The 27993-nt window shown below is 53.7% G+C and overlaps 1 protein-coding gene across 2 annotated transcripts in view; it reads left to right on the forward strand.

Annotated features, from left to right (window-relative positions):
• GOLGA1 (golgin A1) overlaps positions 1–27993 on the forward strand; it is a 491231-nt gene that overhangs the window by 303218 nt on the left and 160020 nt on the right. The window lies entirely within an intron of this gene.

Genomic DNA, 27993 nt, shown 5'->3' on the forward strand with positions numbered 1-27993 from the left:
CAAATTTAAAGTTTTTACTGGACCCAGTATCGTTGGAAAGAATGAGCTTCTCCCTTAATCCTGTTTATTCAATGGTCCCATTTCATTAACTATTTGATCCTTAGAACTTAGCTAGTTTACCGATTTCTAATAGTGACTTTTAACCACAGATTCCTGATATTTTTGATAATTCCCTAGATGGCAGACTATAGCTAGAAACTTTTGAGTATTACCTCTGTGTGCCAGTAGGTAGCGCCATACAGCTCCTCACTGATCCCATTCTGCTCCGAAAATGACTTTTGGGACGTACATAGGCGCCTTTCGTGTGCTGACGTCATTTGCTTTCTTTCCACGCCACCAGAAACAGACCCAGAGCCATCCTGTTGTCTCTTTAAGACAACTCTTCAACCAAAAAAATGTCAGTGTGCAAGGGAAATGTCACCTTCCTAGACAGTATAGAAACCATATTAGGGGTTGTTATCAACAATGTCTTTGATAGATCCTCGTCAGGTCTGCCTGTGGTGACTGGGGCTGAGCCACAACTTTAAGGCCTGCAGTGACTGTGCATCGATAAACCCGAAGGCCATACAAGGCCGCGTAAGTCAAAATACCAGAAGCAGACAGTGCTTCAATATAAGTGCTTAGTGCTGAAAACGGTCAACTTGACAGCACTACCTTTGATGTCTAAGCACAACGGTTGAAAAAGTAAAGGGAAGGTGCACACCTTGAATAACAGAAAATGCGCCCCTAGCTGAAAGAGAATGTAGGTCTTCAGAGTAAGTATGTCTGAATCTCATTAATGACAGATGAGGCTAGCATTATGCTAGTCTTTTAGCTACGGCTTAGCAGCTATTAAAAGCAAACCTCAACAAAAACAGCTATTAAAAGCAAACATCAGCTAAAATCAACATTCCGGAATTAGAATCTTAAATCAGTACATAAAAGACTCCTGACAGAAGCAGCCTTCCTCTGAATCTGCTCCGCAGCACTCTTCTAATCTCTCTGAAATACTGTAGAATCAGCCTCGCCTTCCAATGATCCACAGTTCCTGGTCAACATCTTATCTACTGTGCATGTGCTAAAGAGAAATGAAAAACAGTTACCAAGATCTCCTACAAAACCAGTATCATTTTACATCTGCCTATGTGCAAACCATGCTGATTCTTCCAACATGCTTGTAGGAATGCGGCTTTCTATATAGTGTGCCAAAATGAGGTGCAAGGGTTGCTTTTACAATCCCAAAGTGCTTTGTTTGTGGTAGTGTTGTCGTACAGACTTAGGCTTATCAGAGGGGAGTGTTAGGTATTTGTTGCACACACAGAGTCAGTAAATGAGACTCACACTCAATAAGGAAATCCAACACCAATTTAGAACAAACATTGGCATAGCCAATAGGTCTCAGTTTTGGCACCATATAAGTGTTTAATCTGAAAGAAACACGTTAGTGTTAGATTCCTTACCTTAGAATATCCCCAGGCGTCAGTCTGGATCCGGAAACTTTTGCGTAGCAGTACCCCTGCGCGTCGGTAGGCGTCGTCTGCAGGCGTCCCCTGCGGCTCCGCGTCCGTCGTCGGCGTCGTGCGCCGTGATGACGTCGCTGGAGTACATAGACGCCGCCTCCGCGCGCTGACGTCAGTTCTTCTTTTTTCCGCGCCAGTGGACGCAGATCTGAAGAGCAGTACTCCGGTCTTTGACCAAGTTTTTCGATTTTTTCTCTATTGTGCCTGATAGGATGCCTGGGTTTAAGAATTGCGATGACTGTGAGCGCACGATGTCGGTCACAGACCATCACCGCCTCTGTCTCCGGTGTCTGGGCCCCGACCACGACGTGGACTCCTGCGTCGACTGCCGGGCCCTTACCAACAAGGCTAGGCGGGAGCGGTCCCGCAAGCTACTGGAGCTCCGGGTGTCGGCCCCACGTCGGGACCGGGAGCGGTCCCGGTCCGGCCGGAGGTCGAGAGAGCGTTCGAGGGAGCGGTCGCGGAGCCGCGCCGGGCGCTCCGGAAGTCGACACCACTCGTCAGGCTCGTCAGGTAGGAAGCACAAGAAGTCGGGGCGTCGTCATCGTACCCCCGACTCCCCCCGACGCTCGCGCAATGCGGCCGGGGGCTCGGGTGACCCCAACCCCGCGGCTCCGCGAGAGTCGCCGGCGCGGCCTGCCTCATACCCTCCGGTCCCTGGGCATGGCGCGACGCCTGAGGAGATCGAGGCGTTCCTCATGGCCATGAGGGCGCTCGCTTCTCCGACGGGGCCTACGGCGCCTTCGGGCCCAGTGCTACCGTCTGGGGGCCCTGGCGGTTCGGGTGTCCCTGCCTCGGCGCCGTCGGGTGCTCCGGCCCCGGCGCCGCCGACGGCTCCGACCCCGGCGACGCAGGGGCCTTCGGGATCGGCGCCGGCTGGTCTTCCGGCCTCCCCGGCGCCGTTGCCATCGGGGTTACCCCCGACGCCGCCCCCGCGCGGCGCCGGTTCTCCGCTGCCGGTTCCGGCCGGCAGTGGGGTTCCGACGCCGGCTCCGGGCGGCGCCGTCCCCTTACCTTCTCCGACGCCGGACGCGGCGCCGGACGGGCGTCGCTCAACGCCGGTCCCGGCGCCGATGGGGCCCATGAACCCCGAGGAGCCGGTCTTCATCATTGACTCCGAATACGGAGAGGATGAGGAGTACGGTGAAGGTTGGGAGGGGTCCGAGGACCCTCTGGCTCGCGAGTGCCAGTATGACCCGGACTGGACAGGTGACTTGGGGGATGCCAGTGGTTTGGACGACTCTCCTAACCCTGGTTTGATCTCTCCTCCAACCGTGGCATCGGTGGAGGGAGCTGCCTATTCTGTGGTGCTGATGAGGGCTGCCAAGGCCTTAAACCTTGAGCTCCCCGTCGCGGCCGTGAGGCCTAACATCCTCACCGAGGTCTTCAAACCGCAGTCATGCCCACTGGAGCCACTGCTGCCGTTTAATGAAGCCTTGTCTGACGTTCTGTTGGGCACGTGGTCCAGGCCCGCTTCAGGTGCGCCTGTTGATCGGAACGTGGCCAGGCGCCACCGTCCTTGTCCGGACGACCCCAAGTACCTGTCTACCCACCCCACTCCTGAGAGTCTGGTGATCCAGGCCTCGACCTCCCAGTCCGCATTCCCGTCGGCCCCGCCCGACCGGGAATCCAAGAGGTATGACCAGTTTGGCAAAAAGGTCTTCTCGTCCATTAGTTTGGGCCTGCGGTCTTGCAACACCGCCTGCCTCTTGGGCCGCTACACCCACTCTGTGTGGGATACGGTCGCGGAGCTGCTGCCAGAATGCCCCATGGAGGTGCGGGCAAAGCTCGGTCAGGCTGTGGCTGAGGGCCGAGACGCAGCGAAATATTCAATTCGGTGTGGTCTAGATACGACCGACTCGCTGGGCAGAGCTATGTCTACGACGGTGGCGATTCGTCGCCACGCCTGGCTGAGATCCGCCAATTTTTCGGCTGATGTCCAGAATACCCTGATGGACATGCCGTTTGATGGCTGTCACCTGTTCGGTGACAAAGCGGACCACGCGCTGGAACGCTTCAAGGACTCCAGGGTCACGGCCAAGTCCTTGGGTCTCTCGACCCAGCGTCAGCAACCGGGTTCGTTTCGTCCCTTTCGTGGCCAAGGAAGGGGCGCCCCCACACGTGCTGCCAGCCACGCGCCGCAACAATCCTTCCAACGCGGTGGCGGCCGTGGAAACCGCCGTGGTGGCGGTCGGGGACAACGGCGGGGTCAGACCACACCTTCCCCCGCAGCATCTACCCCAAAATCCTCCTAGTCCGTGCTTTCGGCCCCATGTGACGCCAGTGGGTGGCAGGGTTCGCCATCACCACGCTCACTGGCGCACGATCACTTCGGACAGGTGGGTGCTGCAAATCGTCCGAAGGGGCTACTCCCTCCCCTTCGAGACCTCTCCTCCAGCCATGCCACCGCAGAACCACCGTGTGTCGGGGGACCACTTGACACTTCTGCAGGAGGAAGTTACGGCCCTCTTGGCCAAGGGGGCCATCGAGCGCGTTCCTGGGCCAGAAGTAGGGCGTGGTTGCTATTCCCACTACTTTCTGGTGCCCAAGAAGGACAAGGGGGGCCTACGTCCTATCTTGGATCTAAGGAACGTCAACGGCTTCCTCCGGAAGGAGAAGTTCAAGATGTTGACGTTAGCTCAGGTCTTGGCTGCTCTAGACCCACAAGACTGGATGGTAGCGTTGGACTTGCAGGACGCCTATTTTCACATCCCCGTCCTGCCGGCCCACCGGCGTTACCTGCGGTTCACGGTAGGCCTGGAGCACTTTCAGTTTATCGTGCTCCCCTTCGGCCTTACCAGCGCCCCACGGGTGTTCACAAAGGTGATGGCGGTGGTCGCAGCCCATCTGCGCAGGTTGGGGGTTTCAGTCTTCCCCTACCTAGACGATTGGTTGTTGAAGGCGGGCTCGCCCCAAACAGTCGTCCACCACCTTCAGATGACGGCAGACCTCTTGCACGACCTGGGGTTCTCCATCAACGTGCCGAAATCACACCTGTGTCCCTCTCAGAAGCTCCTTTTCATCGGAGCGGTTCTGGACTCGGCGCAGTTTCGGGTTTATCCTCCGGAACGGCGGGTTCGGGATATTCAGGCTTTGATTCCCATCTTTCAGCCGCTATCCCGAGTCTCGGTCAGGTTGACGCTGCGGCTGCTGGGACTGATGGCTTCCTGCATCCTGCTGGTGCATCACGCCAGGTGGCGGATGCGGGCTCTGCAGTGGGACCTGAAGTTTCAGTGGGCCCAGCATCAGGGCAACTTGTCCGACCACGTCTTGATCTCGGAGGGCACTGCGAGACAACTGCAGTGGTGGCTTACGGACCGCGATTGGGTCAGGGGCAAGTCCCTCTCCCTTCCCCAGCCGGAGCACGTTGTCGTGACGGACGCGTCCCTGCAGGGCTGGGGTGGCCACTTGGGAGAGGCGGAGATCAGAGGCATCTGGTCTCCGGCGGAGTCCCGGCTCCATATCAATCTGTTGGAGCTGCGGGCGATTCGTCTGGCACTGAAGGCATTCCTCCCCTTTGTCAACGGGAGTGTAGTGCAGGTGTTCACCGACAACACCACCGCCATGTGGTACTGCAACAAACAGGGCGGAGTGGGGTCGTGGACCCTTTGCCAGGAGGCTCTGCGCCTCTGGCAATGGCTGGAACGTCAGGGCGTGACTCTGACGGTTCAACACCTGGCAGGTTCTCTGAACGCCAGGGCGGACGAACTCAGCCGTCGGTGCTCGATGGATCACGAATGGCGTCTGAACTCGGACGTGGCGCAAGGCATCTTTCTGCAATGGGGAGAGCCTTGGTTAGATCTATTCGCCACAGAAGAGAACGCGCAATGTCATCAGTTCTGCGCGTTGGAGTTTCCAAGACGGCACTCGCACGGCGACGCCTTTCGGCGCGAGTGGAGTTGCGGTCTGTTATACGCCTTTCCGCCTATACCACTTCTGCCCAGAGTGCTGAAGAAGATCAGGCGCGACCGGGCCCAAGTTATCCTTGTGGCTCCGGACTGGGCTCGAAGGTACTGGTATCCCGAGCTACTCAGCATGTCAGTCGGTCCCCCGATCCGCCTGCCCCTTCAGGAGGACCTTCTGTCGCAGCAGCAGGGGACGGTTCTCCACCCGAACCTGTCCAGTCTCCACCTCCATGCTTGGAGATTGAGCGGCGGCAGTTGAGGCCATTTGACTTGCCTCCTGAAGTCTGTGATGTTATTCTGGCAGCCAGGCGTCCCTCCACTAAGTCGGTATACGCCTGTCGGTGGAACAGATTTGTGGCATGGTGCACAGCAAAGGCTGTGGACCCTCTTTCTGCCCCTCTTTCGGAGGTTCTTCTGTTTCTTCTTTCTCTTGCCCAGCAGGGCTCTGCTCTGGGCACTATCAAGGGCTACCTTTCTGCCCTTTCAGCCTTCTTGAGGCTTCCTGATCAGCCTTCTTTGTTCAAATCCCCGATTGTAACTCGATTCTTGAAAGGCATCACTCACATGTTTCCACCTGTTCCGTTTGTGATGCCTCAGTGGGATTTGAACCTGGTTCTGACTTTCCTGATGTGTGCTCCCTTTGAGCCCCTTCATTCTTGTCCTCTCCGTCTCCTGACTTTAAAGACGGCTTTCCTGGTTGCCATCACCTCTGCCAGGAGGGTGAGTGAGCTCCAGGCTCTTTCTGTCCAACCTCCTTTCCTGTCCATTCATCCTGATAAGGTGGTTTTGAGGACTAGACCTTCTTTCCTGCCCAAGGTTGTTTCGGCCTTTCACATCGGGCAGTCCATCACCCTCCCTTCCTTCTTCCCGCCTCCGCATCCTTCAAAGGATGAAGAGCGGCTCCACCGTCTGGACCCAAAACGTGCGCTTTCATTCTACATGGATCGCACACGCCAGTTCCGGGTGGATGACCAACTGTTTGTTGGCTACGTGGGTGCGAAGAAGGGACGGGCGGTTTGTAAACGAACCATCTCTCGATGGGTCGTCCTCTGCATCAAAGCGTGCTACTCTTTGGCTCGGAAGGAGCCTCCTGTTGGGCTGAGGGCCCATTCCACTCGGGCCACGGCGGCTACTACTGCCCTGGGCCGGGGAGTCCCCTTGCAGGACATTTGCCAAGCGGTTACGTGGGCCTCGCTGCACACCTTTGCGAGGCACTACTGCCTGGACAGTCAAGTCCGGAGGGATGGCTTCTTTGGCCGTTCTGTCCTCCAGGACTTTTTGGTGTAGTATTGTATTGGTTCGCAGACCCACCACCGGGGTTGGTATTGCTGGGGTATGTATTCTAAGGTAAGGAATCTAACACTAACGTGTTTCTTTCAGATGAACAAGTTACTTACCTTCGGTAACGATATATCTGTAAGAAACATTAGTTAGTGTTAGATTCCTTACCGAACCCACCCATCCTCCCCGTTCTGCGAACTGATACCTAGGGTTAAGGTCATCCCTTTCAGGGCCCTAGTTTTTACATGGCACCAGTGTTGGTTCTCTCATGGCTCTGCGTCTCCTGGCGCGGAAATGCTGTGTGCAAAGAACTGACGGTAACTGCCGGAGGCGGCGTCTATGTACTCCAGCGACGTCATCACGGCGCACGACGCCGACGACGGACGCGGAGCCGCAGGGGACGCCTGCAGACGACGCCTACCGACGCGCAGGGGTACTGCTACGCAAAAGTTTCCGGATCCAGACTGACGCCTGGGGATATTCTAAGGTAAGGAATCTAACACTAACTAATGTTTCTTACAGATATATCGTTACCGAAGGTAAGTAACTTGTTCGTCAGAGATATTGACAATGTTTTAAGGTATGTTGTAGAGCAATGTATCTGCTGTGCTCAGTACTGTAAAGCTTGTGTGCAAGTTGTGCTTAGTCTAGTGACATAAGGGCATGGGTGGAATGTAGCAGTGAGTTGTGAAATGATGTGTGTTGGTGGGATGTATGTGTGTAGTGTGTTTTGCTGGTGTGTATGTTGGTGGTATATGTCCTGGTGGGTTGGGGCAGCTGACTCCTACTGACACCGCGTTCTACTTACGAGCCAATAATTGACCTATAAGATGCACCGGACTGTCACCCGCTCGTTTTGAGGAGATTCACTTTATTGTAAACATTTTGTTGGTGTCCTGTAATCTCTTGTCAACTTCTCAATAAAGTTGTTTTAAAAAAAGGGGGTGGGGTTGCTTTTCGATCACTGACATTTCAGCCCCTCGTCAGAGGCAGTAAGCTCTATGAAAATCTACAATAAAGCTGTGTTTTGGCTTTCAAAAGTCTTTATCCTGAATCAGAATACGCTTTCATGTATTTATTTGGTTCGAGGCATGTGGGCTGCTGAATTCATATCTGTGCATAGATCGCCGCCTAGTGTTGGGTCCGGATGATTGCACATTGTGTCACGAGATAGGTGGCTCCTCCCCTGGACTACAGTGCGCATGGGCATCGACTCCATCCCCAGATTGTTTTTTTCCGCCATTGGGTTCGGATGTGTTTCGGTTCCCTCTGTCGGAATCGATAGTTGTTTAAGTTTCTTTACTTGAGACCAAAAGGTCTTTAGGATCTCGCGTCGGTATTGTTATCGGTCGGGTTGGTTATTCATCGGCTCCGATCTACTGCTGCCCTCCCGTGTGCTCTCGGCGCGGACGGGCCTACACGACGCTCCAGACTACTTCAACATGGAACGAAGTCCATTTAAGAGGTGCCCAGTGTGTGCCTCCAAGTACCCGCACATCGACGTGCACCCAGTGTGCAACAAGTGCTTGTCGCCGGACCACGACGAGGCCAAGTGTATGGCCTGCTCCAAGTTCCGGTCGAAGAAGACTCTCAAGCTACGCCGGGCCGCAAGACTGCAGGCCCAGAGGTCGGCACCCCCACTGGCTAACATCTTTCAAGAGGATGTTGAAAACGACACCATCCTAGATGTTTCGGACTCTAACCCAGCGTCGGAGGGCGAGGAAGACTACGACGCGGGAGACGAGGAATTCGAGGACGTCGTCGAGGAGGTAGGGGACGACGACGGGGCCATTGCCACCGTGGAGGATAGCTCAGAGGAGGAGCACCCTCAGACTGACTCTGGGGTCAAACCCCATCATAAGGCCCAGGTCGAGGGATCGCCTTCGGGCCTTACCCAAGACCTCAATACTCGTCCCACGGCTCCGCCTCCTGGCCCGGCCTCGGACATTGTTGATGCGCCACTCCCGGTCCAGAAACCGAAAGTGAAGCCATAGGGGTCAACACCACCAGGATCGAAACCGAAAGTGCAAGTCGCACTGGCTGGATCAAAGGCGCCGGAGGCCTCGGCGCCGAAAAAATCCAAGATGGCCGTCGAGCTCAAGAGCCACGCCAAGATGGCCGATCCGAAGACCACGGTGTCGAAGCCTAAGGCGAAATCGCCCGACGCTGCGGCGTCGGCGCCGAAGCTGGTCGACGCTCTAAAGAGTCGCGTTGACGCCAAGAAGGTCGATGACCATAAGAAGGCTTCCAAGAAGCGTCAGGACGACCCCAAGTCTGTTGCGGCACCGATCCCAGTCGAGAAGGCGAAGGGTGGTGCCGCGCCGGCTCCGAAGACGCCTGCTTTGGTTGCCGACCGCTTCCGGATTCGGAGGACTCGCTCGAGCCGATCCGGCCCTCCCCATCCCTCACTAAGAAGGTCGCGGAGTCCCTTCAGCGGATTCGAGAAGAGGCCTTGGCGCCCGAGCCGAAGGACACCGTGCCGCACAAGCCTCCGCAGAAGCCGGCAAAGGCGCAGACGCCGATTCACTTCACGCTGCCGCCAAAGACGGCGCCGAAGGCTTTCGCTCCGAAACATGGGGCCGGGGTGCCCTTAAAGCTGGTTTCTACGCCGAAGGCATCATTGGTGGTGCCGAAACCACGGCTTCAACCACTGGCAGACGAAGAGCGTCGAGAGGTCATCATCGACGCCAACACAGGCAAGCTCTCTCTCCTCAAGAGGAAGATCACTCCGGAACCTGCGCTGGAGCACTTCCACATTCCCCTTAAACGTAAGTTGGACTCTGCAGGTGCATCTGCCCCTATGGAACCGGCATCTCACAAGGTCTGGACTTTTCACCCACTCAATCTAGCGCTGGGGAGGGTGACGCAGATGAGGAGGACGAGTATACTTACCCAGCATACTCGGACCCAGAGGATGTGCATGAGCCATGGACTGTCGGGGGCGACCCTGAGGACCCTCAGTCGGGACAAGAGCCGCAGCTTTTTGCTACAAAGACTTCCCCAACGGAGGACTCTGCAGCCTTCAACGCATTAATTGAAAGGGCTGCAGCCAATCATGACGTCGAACTCCATGCTGACCCAGTGGATGTCGATTTTCTTTTTGACACTTTCTCAGTGGCTGAAAAGACCGTCAAAACATTGCCAATGCTAAAAGGTGTGCTAAAGCATGCGCCAGAGGTTTTCAAGGAGCCCACCCGGGCAAGAGTCATCAATCCTCGCATTGATAAAAAATACAAGGCAGCGCCCACTGACCCGACGTACATCAAGGGACAGTTGCCACTGGACTCTTTGGTGGTCTCCAACGCACGTAAACGAGCCAACTCACAGACCACGGGTGGTGCTCCTCCCCCTGACAAAGAATCGAAAGTGTTTGAGGCATCAGGGAAACGTATTGCTGCGCAGGCAGCCAATATATGGCGCATATCAAACACGCAGGCGCTACTTGCACGCGCCGATAGGGCACACTATGACACCCTAGAAACACTGCTACAGCACTTGCCAGATCAGTATAAGGAGGGCGCAGAAATGCTGATTCAGGAGAGAAAGCTTATTACGAATGCCTCCATCAAGTGTGCTCTAGATGTGGCTGATACCGCCTCGCGAGCAATTAATACTAGCGTTCTGCTGCGCAGGCATGCATGGCTCAGAATCTCAGGCTTTAAACCAGACATTCAGACTACCATCCTCAACCAAACAGTAAATCCAGACCACCTGTTTGGACCTGAAGTGGATGCAACACTTGAAAAAATGAAAAAGGACACGGATACTGCTAAATCTATGGGTGCCCTTCAGTCCCAGCAGTTTCGGGGTGGTTCCTTTCGCCGCTCCAATAACAGAGGCACCTCAAGGGGGCAAGCGTCACAGTCCACACAATTATATAAGACTAACACCCAATCCTCATATACCAACAAGGGTAGGGGTGGATACCGTGGCAACAACGTCAAGGGCAGAGGACGTGGAAATAACAGCTCCAGGTCCTCCACCGCCAGCAAACAGTGACGCCTTGTCGCTGCCCCCCGACCACACAACACCGGTCGGGGGGAGACTCCAGCAGTTCCTGCCCGTGTGGAGGTCCATCACCACGGACAGGTGGGTCAAATCTCTCATTTAGTACGGTTATTGTCTGGAACTCACTTCCATCCCACCAAACATACCTCCAAAACACCGTCCTATGTCCGGCGAGCACTTGCACTTGTTGCAGCAGGAAGTTCAAGTCATGCTGCAAAAAGGGGCAATAGAGCTCGTGCCACTGCCAGAAAGGGGAACAGGGGTTTACTCCCTGTACTTTCTAATCCCAAAGAAGGACGGATCTCTCAGACCCATCCTAGACCTCAGACCGCTCAACATGTACATTCTATCAGAGCATTTTCATATGCTTACTCTGCAACAGGTTCTCCCACTGCTGCAGCAGGGGGACTTCCTGGCAACTCTGGACCTCAAGGATGCATATTTTCACATTCCCCTGCATCCTTCACACAGGAAGTATCTAAGGTTCACCATTCAAAACCAGCACTACCAGTTCAAGGTTCTGCCTTTTGGGGTCACCACGGCGCCAAGGGTCTTCACCAAGTGCCTGGCGACAGTGGCGGCGCATCTAAGACGTCAGAACATCCACGTATACCCCTATCTGGACGACTGGCTCATTCAAGCAAAGTCGCACGAACAGTGCGCGACCACGTGTCCCAAACCATTCACCTTCTGCACGATCTGGGATTCTCACTGAATTACCCAAAGTCACATCTCCAGCCCGCTCACATACGGCAGTATCTGGGCGCGACCATAGACACTCTGGCAGCTACAGCGCAGCCAAATTCAGTGAGGATCAACAGCATTCTATCGCTGATTCAGAAATTCAGACCTCAGCACTCACTTCCAGCACGAGTGTTCATGCAGTTGATAGGCATGATGGCCTCCTGCATCTCCATTGTCCCGCACGCGAGACTACATATGCGTCCGCTTCAGGAGTGCTTGGCACGTCAGTGGACTCAGGCTCACGGGCAGTTGAAAGACCTAGTGTTGGTGAGCGGTCGGGCATACAACTCTCTGCATTGGTGGACTCCACGAAACCTTTGCAAGGGCCGACCGTTCCAGGAGCCTGTGCCAGAGATTATCCTGACGACGGACGCTTCTCTCCAAGGTTGGGGAGCGCATGTACTCCACTACACAGTGCAGGGACTATGGACACTACAGCAGAGGAAGATGCACATCAATGTATTGGAACTGATGGCAATCTTCATGGCCTTAAAGGCGTTCAAAGTACATCTGTGCAACAAGGTCGTGTTGATCCGGACGGACAACATGACGGCCATGTACTACATTCAGAAACAGGGAGGGACACACTCTCCACAGCTGTCTCATCTGGCTCAGAGCATGTGGAAGTGGGCCATTCAGAGGAACATCTTCCTCATGGCGGAACACCTCCCAGGCAAGGACAACCAGATGGCGGACCTGCTCAGCAGGCACAGCCACCAGATGCACGAGTGGGAGATACATCCATCAGTACTCCAGCCGTACTTTCAGACATGGGGTCATCCAGAAATAGACCTGTTCGCCACAAGGGAGAACCCAAAATGCCAAAGCTTCGCCGCCAGGTTCCCACACCCGCAATCGCAGGGCAATGCGATATGGATGAACTGGTCAGGCAAATTTGCGTACGCTTTTCCCCCAGCACCCCTGATACCGCTGGTGGCACGCAAGCTCAGGCAGCACTCGATGACCCTCATCCTGGTTGCTCCAACGTGGGCTCGCCAACCATGGTACACCACGTTTCTGGAACTGTCCGTGGTACCGCATCAAAGGCTTCGTCTCACACCCAGCCTTCTGACGCAGAGCCATGGCGACATTCAGCACCCAGATCCGCAACAGCTCAACCTGGCGATCTGGCTCCTGAAGTCTTAGAGTTTGGCTACCTTAACCTTCCTCCGAATTGTATGGACATCATTCGGGAGGCAAGAAAGCCCACTACTAGGGCCTGTTATACGGCCAAATGGAAGCGGTTTGTCGTTTATTGTGCAAACCACAACATCAATCCACTAGATGCTTCCATTCAGAACATCATCTGTTACCTGTTCCATCTGTACCAGTGTAATTTGGCATATACTTCCATCCGCATTCACCTGTCTGCGATGGCCGCATATCTCCAAAATAGACAGCACCTTTCACTTTTCAAGGTGCCTGCTATCAAGGCTTTTCTGGAAGGACTCAAAAGGGTCATTCCACCACGGACCCCTCCAGCTCCAGAATGGAACCTCAATGTGGTTCTTACAAGACTGATGGGTCCTCCCTTTGAGCCACTACATTCCTGCGAACTTCAGTTCTTGACTTGGAAGGTGGCGTTCCTAGTAGCAATTACTTCGCTACGGAGGGTTAGTGAGCTGCAAGCCCTCACGATCCAGGAACCATTCTTCCAGGTTCATGCTAACAGGGTAGTGCTCCGCACTAACCCCAAATTTCTACCCAAGGTTGTGTCTCAATTCCACATAAACCAAACAATTGAGTTGCCAGTGTTTTTTCAAAATCCAAAGTCACTGGCGGAGCGGATGCTCCACACCCTTGACGTCAAGAGGGCCCTAATGTATTACATTGACAGGACCAAGGATTTTAGAAAGACTAAGCAGCTTTTTGTTGCCTTTGCGTCACACCACAAAGGTAACGCTATTTCCAAGGCTGGTATTGCTAGGTGGATCGTGAAATGTATTCAGATCTGTTATGCAAAAGCTAAACGCACTCTTACAATTCCACCAAGAGCCCACTCCACCAGAAAGTTGGGGGCCTCTATGGCCTTCCTTGGAAACATTCCCTTAGAGGACAAATGTAGAGCAGCCACATGGTCTACCACACATACATTTACAAAACATTACTGTGTAGACGTGCACTCTAAACAGCAGGCAGCTGTAGGGCAGGCTGTTCTCAAGGCACTTTTCCAAACTGCTGCAGCTGGCACGGGCGGCCGCCGCTAATGGGGGGACTGCTATGTATTCTATGCACAGATATGAATTCAGCAGCCCACATGCCTCGAACTGCAAATGCTACTTACCAGTATGCATCTGTTCTTGGCATGTAGGGCTGCTGACATTCATATCGCCCGCCCTCCTCCCCGGCGCCTGTAGCAGCTGCAGTGTTTACATGCATTTCATGCCATGGTCATCACTCACATAGTTCACTCCATCTCGGCCACAATGGCTAAAAACAATCTGGGGATGGAGTCGATGCCCATGCGCACTGTAGTCCAGGGGAGGAGCCACCTATCTCGTGATACTTCGAAGACTCTTCCAGGACAACAATGTGCAATCATCCGGACCCAACACTAGGCGGCGATCTATGCACAGATATGAATGTCAGCAGCCCTACATGCCAAGAACAGATGCATACTGGTAAGTAGCATTTGCATTTTTGCAGTTTTTATATATCGCTAACTCTACCCAATGGTATCTGAGTCGTTTATATAAATTCCAGTTCTATTTCCGACGGTCACTGTAATTTTTTCGGAGGAAGACCGGCACAGGGAAATTAAGTGAGTTGCCCAGGATCACAGGATGTTGAGCTGAAGCGGAGACTCAGACCATGCTACAAATAACAAACAAAGAAGAGTGGGAGAGGGTGCAAACATGGAGCTCAGGCTGCTAATTTAAACAAGCAGCTCAAGAGGAGTGGTGGGGGCGGGCACAGGAATGCAGTGCCCGACCTGCACTCCACTGCTCGCTCCGAAGAGAAAAACGCCATGGAAGTTTACATTACAAAAAGAGGTGGGACATGCACCCACCTTTAGCCATTTGCATGCTTTAATTAGTGAAAGACACACGTAAAAGCCAATCCGATGTGTGGGAGAAGTTAGACCACACGGAGATGTTTTGAGTACTTACAAGAAGCCTCCCATACAGCAGCGCATGCGCGCTGCACTAGGCTCGACCTAAAAATAACATTTACATTAATTTAGATATTAAGACATATGAGATTAGGTCATTTCTTTTCAAGTTAGCGATTTTCAGAAACATAGAAAATACAGCTATCAGATTTGAGGCATGAGCCTCAAAACGCAGTAATGTTATCCTGTGAGAGAAACAAATGCTCCATGGGGTACATGCAATCGAGTTACAGGGATGTTCTTCTGGACTTGAGGGAAGTAGTGGCCAAGGTACTTAGAAACACCAGCAGTTTTGGTTTACCTGCCCTGGTGTGTCGGGGTGAAGAGGTGCTTGTCACAAGAGTAGCCTTGAACGCTACCGCTGAAGTCAATGGGAAAGCCTGTAACAAAAAATGCCTGCCAGTGGGGACTGTGGAACCAGTCCGACAGGACCCAAAGGGGGCAGGGGGCTCAGTTCTTGGGGGTCTCTGGAGCAAGGGTGCACCGTGGTTAGGCTCAGACTTGGGTTGTGGGACTCGGGTGCAGATGTGTTTTGGTCACTTGCGTTGGAGGTTCTCACTTTTTGGGTTGACCTGGAGATGGGAACAAAAGAGGACCACTGGTCCACTCTCGGTGCTTGCCTCGATGATGCTGATGTCCCTTAGCGGTGTTGGTGTCCGGGCTGGACACTGAAGAAGCCTTGGCTGCTGCAAGGGATCCGGTACCCCGGGTAATGGTGCAGGGCTGGTCCTGGCATCTGCAAACTTGGGAGGAAGATGGATCTGACCTACTGGAGCACTGAGACCTCTTCCTAGTTTGCTGCTTATTTAGTAGACCTGGGGGTCATCAGATCGGCGTGCATGTCGATGCGGTCAGTGCCTGCAGGCAAGTGGTTCCTCTACTTCAAGGGAGATGCTGACTGGTTGGCCAAGGTCTGGCAGCCCTCCAAGGCATTAGGATATTACACAGCGGCAGGACGAGTTGGGTCTTTGCAATTGTCTAGACAGGAGCAGGCATGCAAGATTTGGCCCTCAGCCAGTCCACAGTTTTTGCGTTCTTCAGCCCTTTGTCCTTCTACTACTTTAGTAAGTCGAATCTGGGATCCTGGTGTCAGGGGGGGACCTAAATACTGAATCTAGGGGTGTTAGGGTATTGAAGAATAGTAACCAATGGGCTACTTACCCTTGGGGTCATTAGTCCCCTTATATGACCATTTCCTGTGGGGAGTAGGCATAACCCTATCCCAGAGTTCCTAATTCTACCAAATACAAGATTATGGAATCTGTCTTTAGTGGAGCCCACGTTAGGGATGTGACTAGCCTGGTGGTGGAACACGCCTACTGCATAGCTGATGTCCTGCCTGTCCTCTTACCAAATGGGCCTCAGGATAAGGGGTGACATGTCCTAGGTCAAGGAGAAGCCAGGGTCACATATCAAAGGCAGCGGGACCTTGATATGCTAAATCACTAGCAGTCCTGCTGTGGAAGGTGTGAACACCTTCCTCCGGAGCAGGCATAGTTTCTCACCTCAGAGAGTGTGGGCTTTCACCTGCAGGGGGTCAGAAATATGTCTATGGTAGCAGACTGGACAATACCAGTCAGCCAGTACACTAAAGGCCTAGTAGGATTCAGGGGGGACCTCTAAGGTGCCCTCTGGGTAGAGGTAATAATAAATCAAATACTGAGATCAGTATGGATTTATTAAGACAAGTTGTTTGATACCGAACACTATAGGTTTCAGTGAAGTCATCATGTAGCTGGGGAACTCGTAATGACCAGTGCCCAGTACATGTACTTAAGATGGCTTCCCTGTTCACTTGTACTATCTAGTAATTGAACTAGACAGCATAGGAGTATATTTGCTCATGCTGATATGCCCTCACATTTAATATAATGCACCATGCCGTAGGGCTAGAAGGACTGCGGTTGGGGTGAATTACATATACTGTATTGTATATAGTATACCACTAAATGGTTATATTGTGCACGGAGTCCAGAGATTCCCCCAGAAGTGTACAGGGCTCAATGTAAACCCAAGTGCTCTATTTGTGGTAGTGTGGGCAAGCAGCCTTAGGCCTAACACAGAGGAGTGTAAGGCATGTGTTGTGCGCACAGTGACTAATAAATGCCACACAACGCAAAAAGGAGATCTGCACCAATTGTAGAAAAATAAGCCTCTATCAAAATTTATTTTAAGACCAAGATGTTCGCAGAAAGGGAAGTACGTTTTTCGGGCAAAATACTATATACTTTAAAAAGTGGACACAATGCAATTTTCAAGCTTTGCAATTTTAACCTATGGGAGGAAGAATGCGGTTTCAGGGGAGGAGCCAAGCTCGCGACCGTGATGGCCGCGTTGTAGCTCGGCTCCGTCAACCTTCTCGCCTGTTTTATTAATCCTGTGCCTTATCCTGCCCCGAGAAGACGTATTCGAGGAAATATGGAAACATGACAGATTGCTGATACTTACCACCTGCTCCGGATGCTCCTGGGTGCGGAGGATCCTGAGCTGTGCCTTTGTTCGCTTCGGAGCCTGCGAGGCGGGCGGGCGGGCCTGGACTTGCCTGCGGCTCCCGACTGGAGCGAAGTTCCTGCGCCGGCCCCTGGTGGAGGAGAGGGGTCGACCGAAGAGGCCACTGTGCGGTTGGACCGGTGGCGACTGACCGGGCCCGGACTGGTGGTCCGGGGACCTGGTGGGACCTGGTGGCGGGGTGCCGCATCCCACGGACGGGGGTTGACCGCATGGGAGACGCGTCTCCCCTTTGTCTCCCAACCGGCCATTTTGAAATCCTCCGCCCGGGCTCGGCGGGCGGCGCCCATGGGCCAGAGGCGCCGACTACCTCCAATGTTTTGGTGGCCCGCTTCCCTGCACCACTGGTGAAGTTGACTGTCCCCGGCTGGCTCTCGTTGAACTCCGCTGGCAACCGGATCGGGGCTGGAGTGTACAGTGGCCTCGCCGTGCTGACAAGATGGCGGCCAGCGCCCTGTATCTCAGACCCGTCGTCGACGGGAACACTGGCCTGTCGCACAGCACGTTTGCTGAATACTGTAGGGGTGATCCTACGATTGGCGACGTCCTCGCTGCCTTGAGTACCTGGCGTGAGTCCATGATGTTGAATGCCGCTGGGCCGGATAATGATTTTCTTGACGGGCTCGCTGAGCCGCCCCCCGCGTGTGCAGACCAACCGCTGAACTGTGCTGCACGGACCTTCCCGGAGGTTGATGAGACTACGGCCGTCGCTTGTCTGGAGGTCTGGATGCCCGTTGCTCTGCTTTGTCGGGAGCGATTCCAAGGAGTGGAAATGACGGAGGGACTCCGGCCGGGGTCCGTCCGGGCCTGCCTTGCCGTGACTCCCGGCGATTGTTCGCCTTGCCCTGCTGAGCCGGGATCCGATGTCTGTCCTAGCGGAGCGAGTGCCCCTTCTTGGTCAGCGGGGCGGTGCACGTGTTACCTGCTGTTGCTGTTGCTTTTTCTTGCTGGTCCGATCCGAGGCCATCATGACTGGTGCCGTGATTCGTGGCCTGGAGCTCTTGCGTTTCACTACTGGCCCGTCCGCTTCTGGCTCAATGTGCACTCGTGTCTATGGCCCTGGACAGACAGGGACAGGGTTGAGATAACGTGCATCGGCGGACTACTACTTCGTGCATGGATAAATGGCGTACTTTCGATTGTACAAGTATGATCGATTCCTCATCATGTTCCTGTATTTGACTTTGAAGTGACTTCCTCTTCTCGTAGGTTCCAATTGTGCACAGGTGGGTGGTGGGAGCAGATCGTTTTGAGTGCATGTCTCCTCTCCCATCAGTTTTTAGTTCTTTTTTCTCCCTTCCCCTTTCTTCTTTTTCCTTTCCTTTTTCTCTTTTCTGAGTCTATATTTCGGGACTCGGTTTTTGGGCGACAGGCACACTGCTAGGGGGGGGTAGGCCGTAGCCTCTGCATGCGTGCTGGGTGGGGGGTTTGGGGGTGGGTCTTTTGTTTCGTCTTGGTTCTATGGGCCTTATTTTTCTCCTTTCTCTCTTGACTCTTCTTACTCTTTCCTTTTTCCTTTGGTCAGTTTGGTGGTTAGGTGTAGCGCAGCTTATTTCTTCTGCTGTTGGTCTCTCCACTAACGTTAGTCAAGATGTTCCACGTTCATGGGGCGGGTACTGACCAGTATGTATTGTACTGTTTGTTATTATCCTCAAGTTCTTCTGATGATCCTCTAATTATTGCCTAGTTTGTTTGCTAAATTCGCTGGGATCATTGCCCGCCATGTGTTCTCGATGAAGTGACTGCGTCTGATCCTTCTTACCTATAACTTTAAAAATTAACCTCACTTATCCTTTACTCAGTGGTCCCCCTTTTTTCCAGTATGTGATGTTTCGGATAATTGCTGCTCCTCGTCTCAGGGACTGCTGAGCTGTTTTGATTTTGCCTAGTGTGCTACCACTTGATTTCGCGGTCGGCCTGCATGGTTGTGGGCCCGTACCAGTAAGCTTTTGTTGCACAATAAAGGTTTCCAAAAATTTTTTTTTTTAAAAATGCGGTTTCACAGGTAAGTACATGACTTACGAATTCAGTCTTCGGGGTTTAAGGTAAGCACCGGGCAAGGTTCAAGTTGGGACCAAAGCTGCACCACCAGCTACACTGGGGCGGCCGGGTGCAGAGGTCACACTCGAGGTTGGACGCTCAATGTTAACCAATGGAGCCTGGGGGTGTATGTAAATGTATGTAAATGTATTGCGACTTATATAGCGTACGTATCACCCGAAGGCATCAAGGCGCTTGCCTTGGGAACCCGTCCTGGCTTTTCCCTGTGAGATAACCCCTACTGGGCATCCCCAAGGTGAAAGCCAGGCATCCCGCAGCGGGTGGGCCGCCGTAGTGGAGATTAAGCAAGCTATTGCCCAGAGTTGCAGCGTGGGACCCCATGATTAGAGTAGGCACCGAGGCGAGAATTATCGAGTACGTGGACATTTTTGGGCTCAGGACCCTGCCGCGTCGGGAATTGAACCCTGGTCCCGGGCCAGACCTCTGCATCAGGGTCTGCCGCTCTAATCAGTGAGCCACACTCCTCCACTGAAGATGCACTGTTCCCAGGTGAGTAAAGCGGTGTCTAGGGTTGATCTCCTAGATTTAAGGTAAGCACAGCGGGGGCCACCAGGCAGCACCAAACTTACACCCACAGTAGCAGAGGGGCAGCTGGGTGCAGAGTGCCAACACAGAGTCGGGCCCCGATGCTTTTCAATGGAGGAGATGGGGTTTGAACAAAGGCTGCTGGCTCAGGACAGGCGGCCAGGCGAAGAAAAACCACTGCTGCCCAGCTAAGTAGAGATGCTAGGAGACATAGGGACACCAATGGTTAAGGTACCTAAGGCTCAGGGGCTTCGGTCTCAGGGGTGTCCTTACGCTTTGGTAATCTCTTCAAGTTGAAGCTGCAGACGTTGAGGAGTCCGGCAGTGGTCAGCTTACTGTGGACTCAGGCTCAGCAGTGCTGGGGACCTCCGCAGGACCAGTAAGCGACTTGAACTTGAGTCGTGGGTGGCGGGGGAGGAGGTGGATCGAGAGGCGAACTAGCGATTCCTCAGGGCAGAGTTCTTTTTCTTTGCAGATGGTTTCTTCTGGACAGGTCCTCTGTCTACAGGAGATTAGGAGTCTTTCTTGAATTCAGACAGTCCTCCCACGGTTCTGGATGTTGCTGGTCTGCAGGGTGAGTTACCCTTCTTCTTTGATGGCTGCAGACATGCTGGCAGAGCTTAGGCCAAGCCAGTTGGTGCCTTCAGTTTTCGCTGACACACGGCTCTTCTTTGTAAGTCATCGAAATCTGATCTTAGGATCTGGATGAGCCACCGAAACAGGGTTCCTGGGGTGTTTACATCCACTATTATGCCACCCTCCTGTGGGAGGGGGGATAGCCCTAGCCCTGAATGGATAAGTCTCACCATCTTCAAGGTGGTGGGCAATGAAAGATTTGCTTAACTTCGCCTCCAGCACTTGAGGGGTGAAGTTGGTGAAGTGGGGCACACCTCCCATTTTACCTTTGTTTTCCTGCCGGTTCTTCCACCAAAAGTGGGGCTTTGAACAGGGGGCTACCATTTGCTGCTAGCAGCAGAGGCTGAGGTTGCCTTACAAAGGCGGCCAGACCTTTGAAGTTCCCCTCTCGAGGACCGTGCTCATCCTGGGGGAGGAGGGGTGACACCACCGCCCAGGATGTGCTGTTTCTGATTTCAGAGAGCAGGTACTCTCGACCTAGGAGTCCAGAAACTTAAAGCCGGTCAGAGACCACACCAGGGTTGGTAGGTTTTATGGAGCACTTCTGAGGTGCCCTATGGGTACTTGTTTCAATAAATCCCACATTGGTATCAGTGTGGGTTTACTGAGAGGAGTTGTTTGGTACCAAACACTCCTGTGTTCAGTAACACCACCATGATACTGGGGAACTAGAGTTGTCATGTTCCCAGTCCATGTACTCTCTATGGCTTCAGTGGCACTTCAAATATTTAAAAACAGACTTGGATATTGTAGAGGCACATCTGCTCATGCAGATATGCCCACACCTGAGAAATAGTGCATCCTTCCCTAGGGCTTTTAAGGCCTACTAGAGGGGTGACTTACCTATACTTATGCAGTGCAGCTTGGTCAGGGCACACACAGTGTGCCATGTTGACTTTTGTCTGCACCAAGTCATGCAGGCTGCAATGGCAGTCAACATGGGACCCTTTTCAGTACCCATGCCTTAGGACCAGGGTACCACTTACTAGGGACTTACAGGGGTGCTAAAGTGTCTTCCAATTGTGACAAATAGACTATTTGACCTTGTTGTTAGGGTATGAGCACTGGCACTGGGGCCTGCTTAGCAGGACCCAGTGCACATCATCCAAAAAATATCAGTACCAGTGTCAAAAAAATGTGGGGGTGACCATGACCTAATTTGGCACTTTCCTGCCTAGCATTCTCCATTTTAAAAACCATTTTGCCTCGTACCCAACCAGCCTGAGATAAAACTCAGTGGAGACACTAGCATTCAACCATTCAGCCTCCTTCAAGATTTCTCCTAACCAACCATCTGAATAGAAATCCTTATTTGCTATAGCACCCCTCACAGACTGAGCATTAAATACAGTGAAATCCCCGCCTGCCTTGCGAATTACCACCTCATCCATTTGCAGTTGTTGCTAGTGCTACAGGGCCATAAGGTTTCACATACGATAGAAGCAACTGTCATCAAAACTAGGATAAAAGATCTTTGAGTTTGTTTTTTGTCCTTCTTGTAACATAACATTAAAAAGAACTCTATCACGATTATAAAACCTAATACTAACCTCAAGAGCCATCACATCTAATACCTTTCTGAAAGAAATCGGACAGAACAAGGTTGCCATCTTAATAGACAGTTGGCATAATGTTCAATATCTATTTGAAAGCCAACTCACAAAGAAATTGGAAAACAAATTCACATCCCACTTCGAATTATAAGGGCTGAGGCATTCTATGTACTTTAAAACCCTTCATAAACATACAAACAAATACAACCTGTCCTATTAACCTTCCTTCCACCAGTCTGTGACCAGCCACCTCTGCTTACCTAGTCCTGTAACATAGACCTTTCTCAAATAGCTATGACAATAAATACAGTATTCCAGCTTGCTTGTGACCAAGGCGTACGTGATGGTGTCCCGGGTGGTGATTGTGAGCCATTTGCAAATCTTCCTCAGCATCTTCAGGATACGGAAGCATGAGGTGGTGGCAGCATTGACTTAGACTGTCATGTCAAGTATTCTGTTTGTGGTGATCCCAAGAGTCTTGGCGTGGGTGGTGGGGGTGGGTGTCAGTCCTAGCTCTGTCAGCAGCCAGGTTTTATTCCCACAGTGAGGCTCTGTTCCCGAAGATCACAATTCGGTCATGTTCAGCTTTAGGCAGTTGAGCTTCATCTAGTGGGTGATTTCAGTATTGCAGGCATTGAAATTGATCTGGGTGCTGGGCGTCTTGGTCATCGGCGTGAGAGAATTCTGTGATGTTGTGAGATCAGATGACGCTGGCTAGATGGATCATGTTTGCATTGAAGAGAGTCTGACTCAGGTAGGATCCTTTCAGAACTCAGCAGATGAGGTCCCGGGTGTCCCAAGGTGCTAGGATAAGTGATTTAGTCTTTCCAGTCAGAAAGGAGCAGATTCATTGGAGTGCGTGTCCTCAGATTCCTATGTTGTGTAGGTGTTGGACGGGTGGGAGACTGTGTCAAATGCTGCAGAGAGTTCCAGGAGTATGATGGCCACCATGTCTCCTCTTTCCAGAGTCATGTGGATGTCAGCGACGAGGGTAGTTTCCGTGCTGTTGTTGAGTCTGAAACCTGACTGAGTAGTGTTGAGTTGGTGGTTGTTGAGGTATTTTGTGAGGTGTCTGTTGATGATTTTCTTTAAGACCTTGGCCGAAAATTGAAAGAAACAGGTTAGTATTAGATTCCTTACCTTAGAATATCCCCAGGCGTCAGACTGGATCTGGAAATTTTTGCGTAGCAGTACCATTGCGCGTCAGTAGGCATCATCTGCGGCTCCGCGTCCGTCGTCGGCGTCGTGGGCGCCGTGATGACGTCGTCGGAGTACTTAGACGCCACCTCCGCGCGCTGACGTCAGTTCTTCTTTATTCCGCGCCAGCAGCGCAGATCCGGAAAGAGTGGTACCTCAGTCAATTTTTGACTAAACTTTTTACGATCCTTTTTGATCTCATTTCGAAGTCTTTGACTCCGAACGGTGCCGGTAGGGATGCCAGGTTTCAAGCCCTGTGAGGACTGCGACCCTCACCGCTGGTGTCTACACTGTCTCGGTGTCGACCACGACGACAAGGCCAGCCCCGACTGCCGAGCCCTGACTTCGAAAGCTAGGCGGGAGCGGTCCCGCAAGCGGCTCGAGCTCCGACAGTCGGCCCGCGCCGCGAGAGGTCCCGGTCCGGTCAGAGGTCGAGGGACCGGTCGCGGGGTCGGAGCCATCATAGCTCCGGGAGTCGACATCACTCTTCAGGCTCGAAGTCGTCAGGTAAGCACAAGAAGTCGAAGAGATGTCATCGCTCTTCCGACTCCACCCGAAGCTCGCGCGACGTGGCCGGGGGTTCGGGTGACACTGCCCACGCGGCTCCGACGGAGTCGCGGGTGTCGCGACCTGCCCCATACCCTCCGGTCCCTGGGCAGCAAGCGACGCCGGAGGAGATCGAGCTCTTCCTCGTGGCCATGAGGTCCCTCTCTCCGACGGGCTCCGCGACGCCGTCGGGCTCAGCGGACCCGTCTGGTGGCCCTAGCGGGTCGGGTGCTTCGGCCGGACGCCTTTCGACCCGGTGCCGCAGGGCCCTGTTGGATCCGCTTCCGGATCCGGGTCGGCGCCGGTTGACCTAACGACCTTACCGGCGCCGTCTTCATGCCTCCCTCGATCCGGTTCCAACGTCGGAATGGCGCCGCTTTCTACGCCGCTTGGAGAGTTTTACTTCAATGAACCAGCCCCATCTTTTGACAACCCTGAATTTCAGGACATGGGTGATGAGGAGTATTGGGAGGGGTCTGAGGACCCTCTGACACGTGAGTGTCAGTCCCAAGAGGACTGGACAGGTGAACTTGGGGATGCCAGTTGTCTGGACACTTCGCCAGACATTGGTTTTGTCTCACCCCCTACCGTGGCAACGGAGGGGGGGGCAACCTTCAGTGTGGTGTTGAAGCGGGCGGCCAAGGCCTTGGGCCTTGGGCCTTGAGCTCCCCGTCGCGGCCGTGAGGACTAACCTCCTCACTGAGGTCCTTAAACTGCAGTCAAGCTCGGCCGAGCCTCTGCTGCCGTTTAATGAGGCCTTGACTGACGTTCTTTTGGGCACTTGGTCCAGGCCCGCTACAGGTGCGCCTGTAGATAGGAACGTGGCCAGACGCCACCGCCCGACCCCGGGCGACCCTTGTTTCCTGTCCACCCATCCCACCCCTGAGAGCCTGGTCATCCAGGCCTCCAACTCCCAGAACGCTTTCCCGTCGGCTCCACCCGATCAGGAATCCAAGAGGTATGAGCAATACGGCAAGAAGCTATTCTCCTCCCTCAGTTTGGGACTGCGGTCTTCCAACACCGCATGCCTCTTGGGCCGCTACACCCACTCTCTGTGGGACACGGTCGCGGACGTGCTGCCACAATGCCCGGCGGAGGTCAAGGCTAAACTCGCCCAAGCCCTTGTGGAGGGTCGAGATGCAGCACGCTATTCCATCCGGTGTGGGCTGGATACCACTGACTCACTGGGCAGAGCGATGACAACAACGGTGGCGATTCATCGCCACGCCTGGTTTAGGTCCGCCAACTTTCCGGCCGATGTCCAGAATACCCTCATGGACATGCCGTATGATGGTCGTCGGCTGTTTGGCGACAAGGCAGACCATGCGCTTGAGCGCTTTACGGACTCCAGGGCTACGGCCAAGTCCTTGGGCCTCTCGGCCCCGCGCCAGCAATCGGGTGCCTTTCGCTCCTTTTGTGGCCAAGGAAGGGCGCCCCCACACGTGCTGTCAGCCACGCACGCGGTGGCGGCCATAGAAATCGCTGTGGCGGCGGTCGGGGACAACGGCGAGGCCAGTCCACACCTACCCCTGCAGCATCCGCCTCAAAACCCTTCTAGTACGTGCTTTCAGGCCCATGTGACACCATTGGGGGGCAGGGTTCGCCATCATCACTTTCACTGGCGCACTGTCACATCGGACAGGTGGGTGCTGCAAGTTATGTTATGTTGTAAAACATTTTATTACGCGGTCTACTACAGAGTATCCTGGCGCGATATGTAAGCACTAAGCTGACCCAATCCAAAAAGAAAGAAACAGAGAACTAAATACTGAGATTAAAAAGATGGGTTTTTAGCCCTTTCTTAAATCCCGCTAATGAAGCTGATGATCTCAGCAAAAGCGGCAGGGCATTCCAGGACCGTGCTGTTTGGACAGAAATTGACTGACCACCCAGTCTCGCATATCTGACTTTGGGCATAGACATCAGACGGAGATTGGCCGATCGAAGAGCACGATGAGGAGTGTAAAAGGTAACCCTCTTGTGCAAGTAAGGCCAGAACCAATGATTTGAACATAATGCCATGTGCCACTGGGAGCCAGTGGAGCTCTCGAAGATAGGCACGTGCACTAGTTCTTCGTGGAAGATGGAACAGAAGTCGCACGGCCGCATTCTGAATGATCTGCATTCGCTTTTGATCGTCCGAAGGGGCTACTCCCTCCCCTTGGAGACGATCCCTCCAGCCATGCCACCGCAATTCCACCGCGTGTCGGGGATTCATTTGCGACTTCTGCAGGAGGAAGTAACGGCCCTCTTGGCCAAGGGGGCCATCGAGCGCACTCCTGGGCCAGAAGTAGGGTGTGGTTGCTACTCCCACTACTTTCTGGTACCCAAGAAGGGCAAAGGGGGCCTACGCCCTATCTTGGACCTACGGAACGTCAACGGTTTCCTCCGGAAGGAGAAGTTCAAAATGCTGGGACTGGCTTAGGTCTTAGCTGCCCTGGACCCAGGAGACTGGATGGTAACGTTGGACTTGCAGGACGCTTATTTCCACATCCCCGTCCTGCCGGCCCACCGGCGCTATCTGCGGTTCACGGTAGGCCACGAGCACTTTCAGTTTACCGTGCTCCCCTTAGGCCTTACCAGCGCTCCACGGGTGTTCACGAAAGTGATGGCGGTGATCGCAGCTCATCTGCGCAGGTTAGGGGTTTCAGTCTTCCCCTACCTCGACGACTGGTTGTTGAAGGCGGGCTCGCCCCAGACAGTCGTCATCCACCTCCAGATGACGGCAGACCTCCTGCACCTGCTGGGGTTCTCCATCAATTTGCCGAAGTCACACCTGTGTCCCTCTCAAAAGCTCCTCTTCATCGGAGCGGTTCTCGACTCGGCGCAGTTTCGGGTTTATCCTCCCGAGCAGCAGGTTCGGGATATTCAGGCTCTGATTCCGATCTTTCAGCCTTTATCCCGAGTCTCGGTCTGGTTGACGCTGCGGCTTCTGGGGCTGATGGCTTCCTGCATCCTTCTTTGTGCATCACGCCAGATGGCAGATGCGTGCTCTGCAGTGGGACCTGAAGTTTCAGTGGGCCCAGCATCAGGGTAACCTGCCGTGATCTCGGAGGGCACTGCGAGACGGCTTCAGTGGTGGCTCACGGACCGCGATTGGGTCAGCGGCAGATCCCTCTCCCTTCCCCAACCGGAGCACTTTGTTGTGACGGATGCGTCCCTCCAGGGCTGGGGAGGCCACATGGGAGAGGTGGAGATCAGAGGCCTCTGGTCTCCAGCGGAGTCCTGGCTCCATATCAACCTTTTGGAGCTGCGGGCGATTCGTCTTGCACTGAAGGCATTCCTCCTCTCTGCTCGGGGGAATGTAGTGCAGGTGTTCACGGACAACACCACTGCCATGTGGTACTGCAACAAACAGGGCGGGGTGGGGTCGTGGACCCTCTGCCAGGAGGCTCTGCACCTCTAGCAGTGGCTGGAACATCAGGGTGTGACCCTGGTGGTTCAACACCTGGCAGGTTCTCTGAACGCCAGGGCGGACGAACTCAGCCGCCGGTGCATGATGGATCACGAATGGCGTCTGAACTCGGACGTGGCGCAAGGTTTCTTTCTGCAGTGGGGAGAGCCTTGGTTAGATCTATTCGCCACCGAAGAGAACGCGCAATGTCATCAGTTCTGCACGTTGGAATTTCCAAGGCGGCTCTCGCTCGGAGACGCTTTTCGGCGCGAGTGGAGTTGCGGTCTGTTGTACGCCTTTCCGCCTATACCACTTCTGCCCAGAATGCTGAAGAAGATCAAACGCGACCGGGCCCAAGTCATCCTTGTGGCTCTGGACTCGGCACGAAGGTACTGGTATCCTGAGCTACTCAGTATGTCAGTCGATCCCTCGGTTCGTCTGCCTCTTCAGGAGGACCTTCTGTCGCAGCAGCAGGGGACGATCCTCCACCCGAACCTGTCCAGTCTCCACCTCCATGTTTGGAGATTGAGCGGCGACAGTTGAGGCCATTTGACTTGCCTCCTGAAGTCTGTAATATCATTCTGGCAGCCAGGCGTCCCTCCACAAAGTCGGTATACGCCTGCAGGTGGAACAGATTTGTGGCATGGTGCACAGCAAAGGCTGTGGATCCTCTCTCTGTCCCTCTTTCTGAGGTTCTTCTCTTCCTTCTTTTTCTTCCACAGCAGGGCTCTGCTCTGGGCACTATCAAGGGCTACCTTTCTGCCCTTTCGGTCTTTCTAAGGCTGCCTGGTCAACCATCTTTGTTCAAGTCCCCTATTGTAACTCGTTTTCTGAAAGGCATCACACACACGTTTCCACCTGTTCCATTTTTGATGCCTCAGTGGGACTTGAACTTGGTTCTTACTTATCTGATGTACGCTCCCTTGGAGCCACTTCACAACTGTCCTATCCGCCTTCTTACTCTGAAGACTACTTTCCTGGTTGCCATCACCTCTGCCAGGAGAGTGAGTGAGCTCCAGGCTCT

Source organism: Lissotriton vulgaris, chromosome 5 (genome assembly GCF_964263255.1).
Source record: "Lissotriton vulgaris chromosome 5, aLisVul1.2, whole genome shotgun sequence".
NCBI lineage: Eukaryota > Metazoa > Chordata > Amphibia > Caudata > Salamandridae > Lissotriton > Lissotriton vulgaris.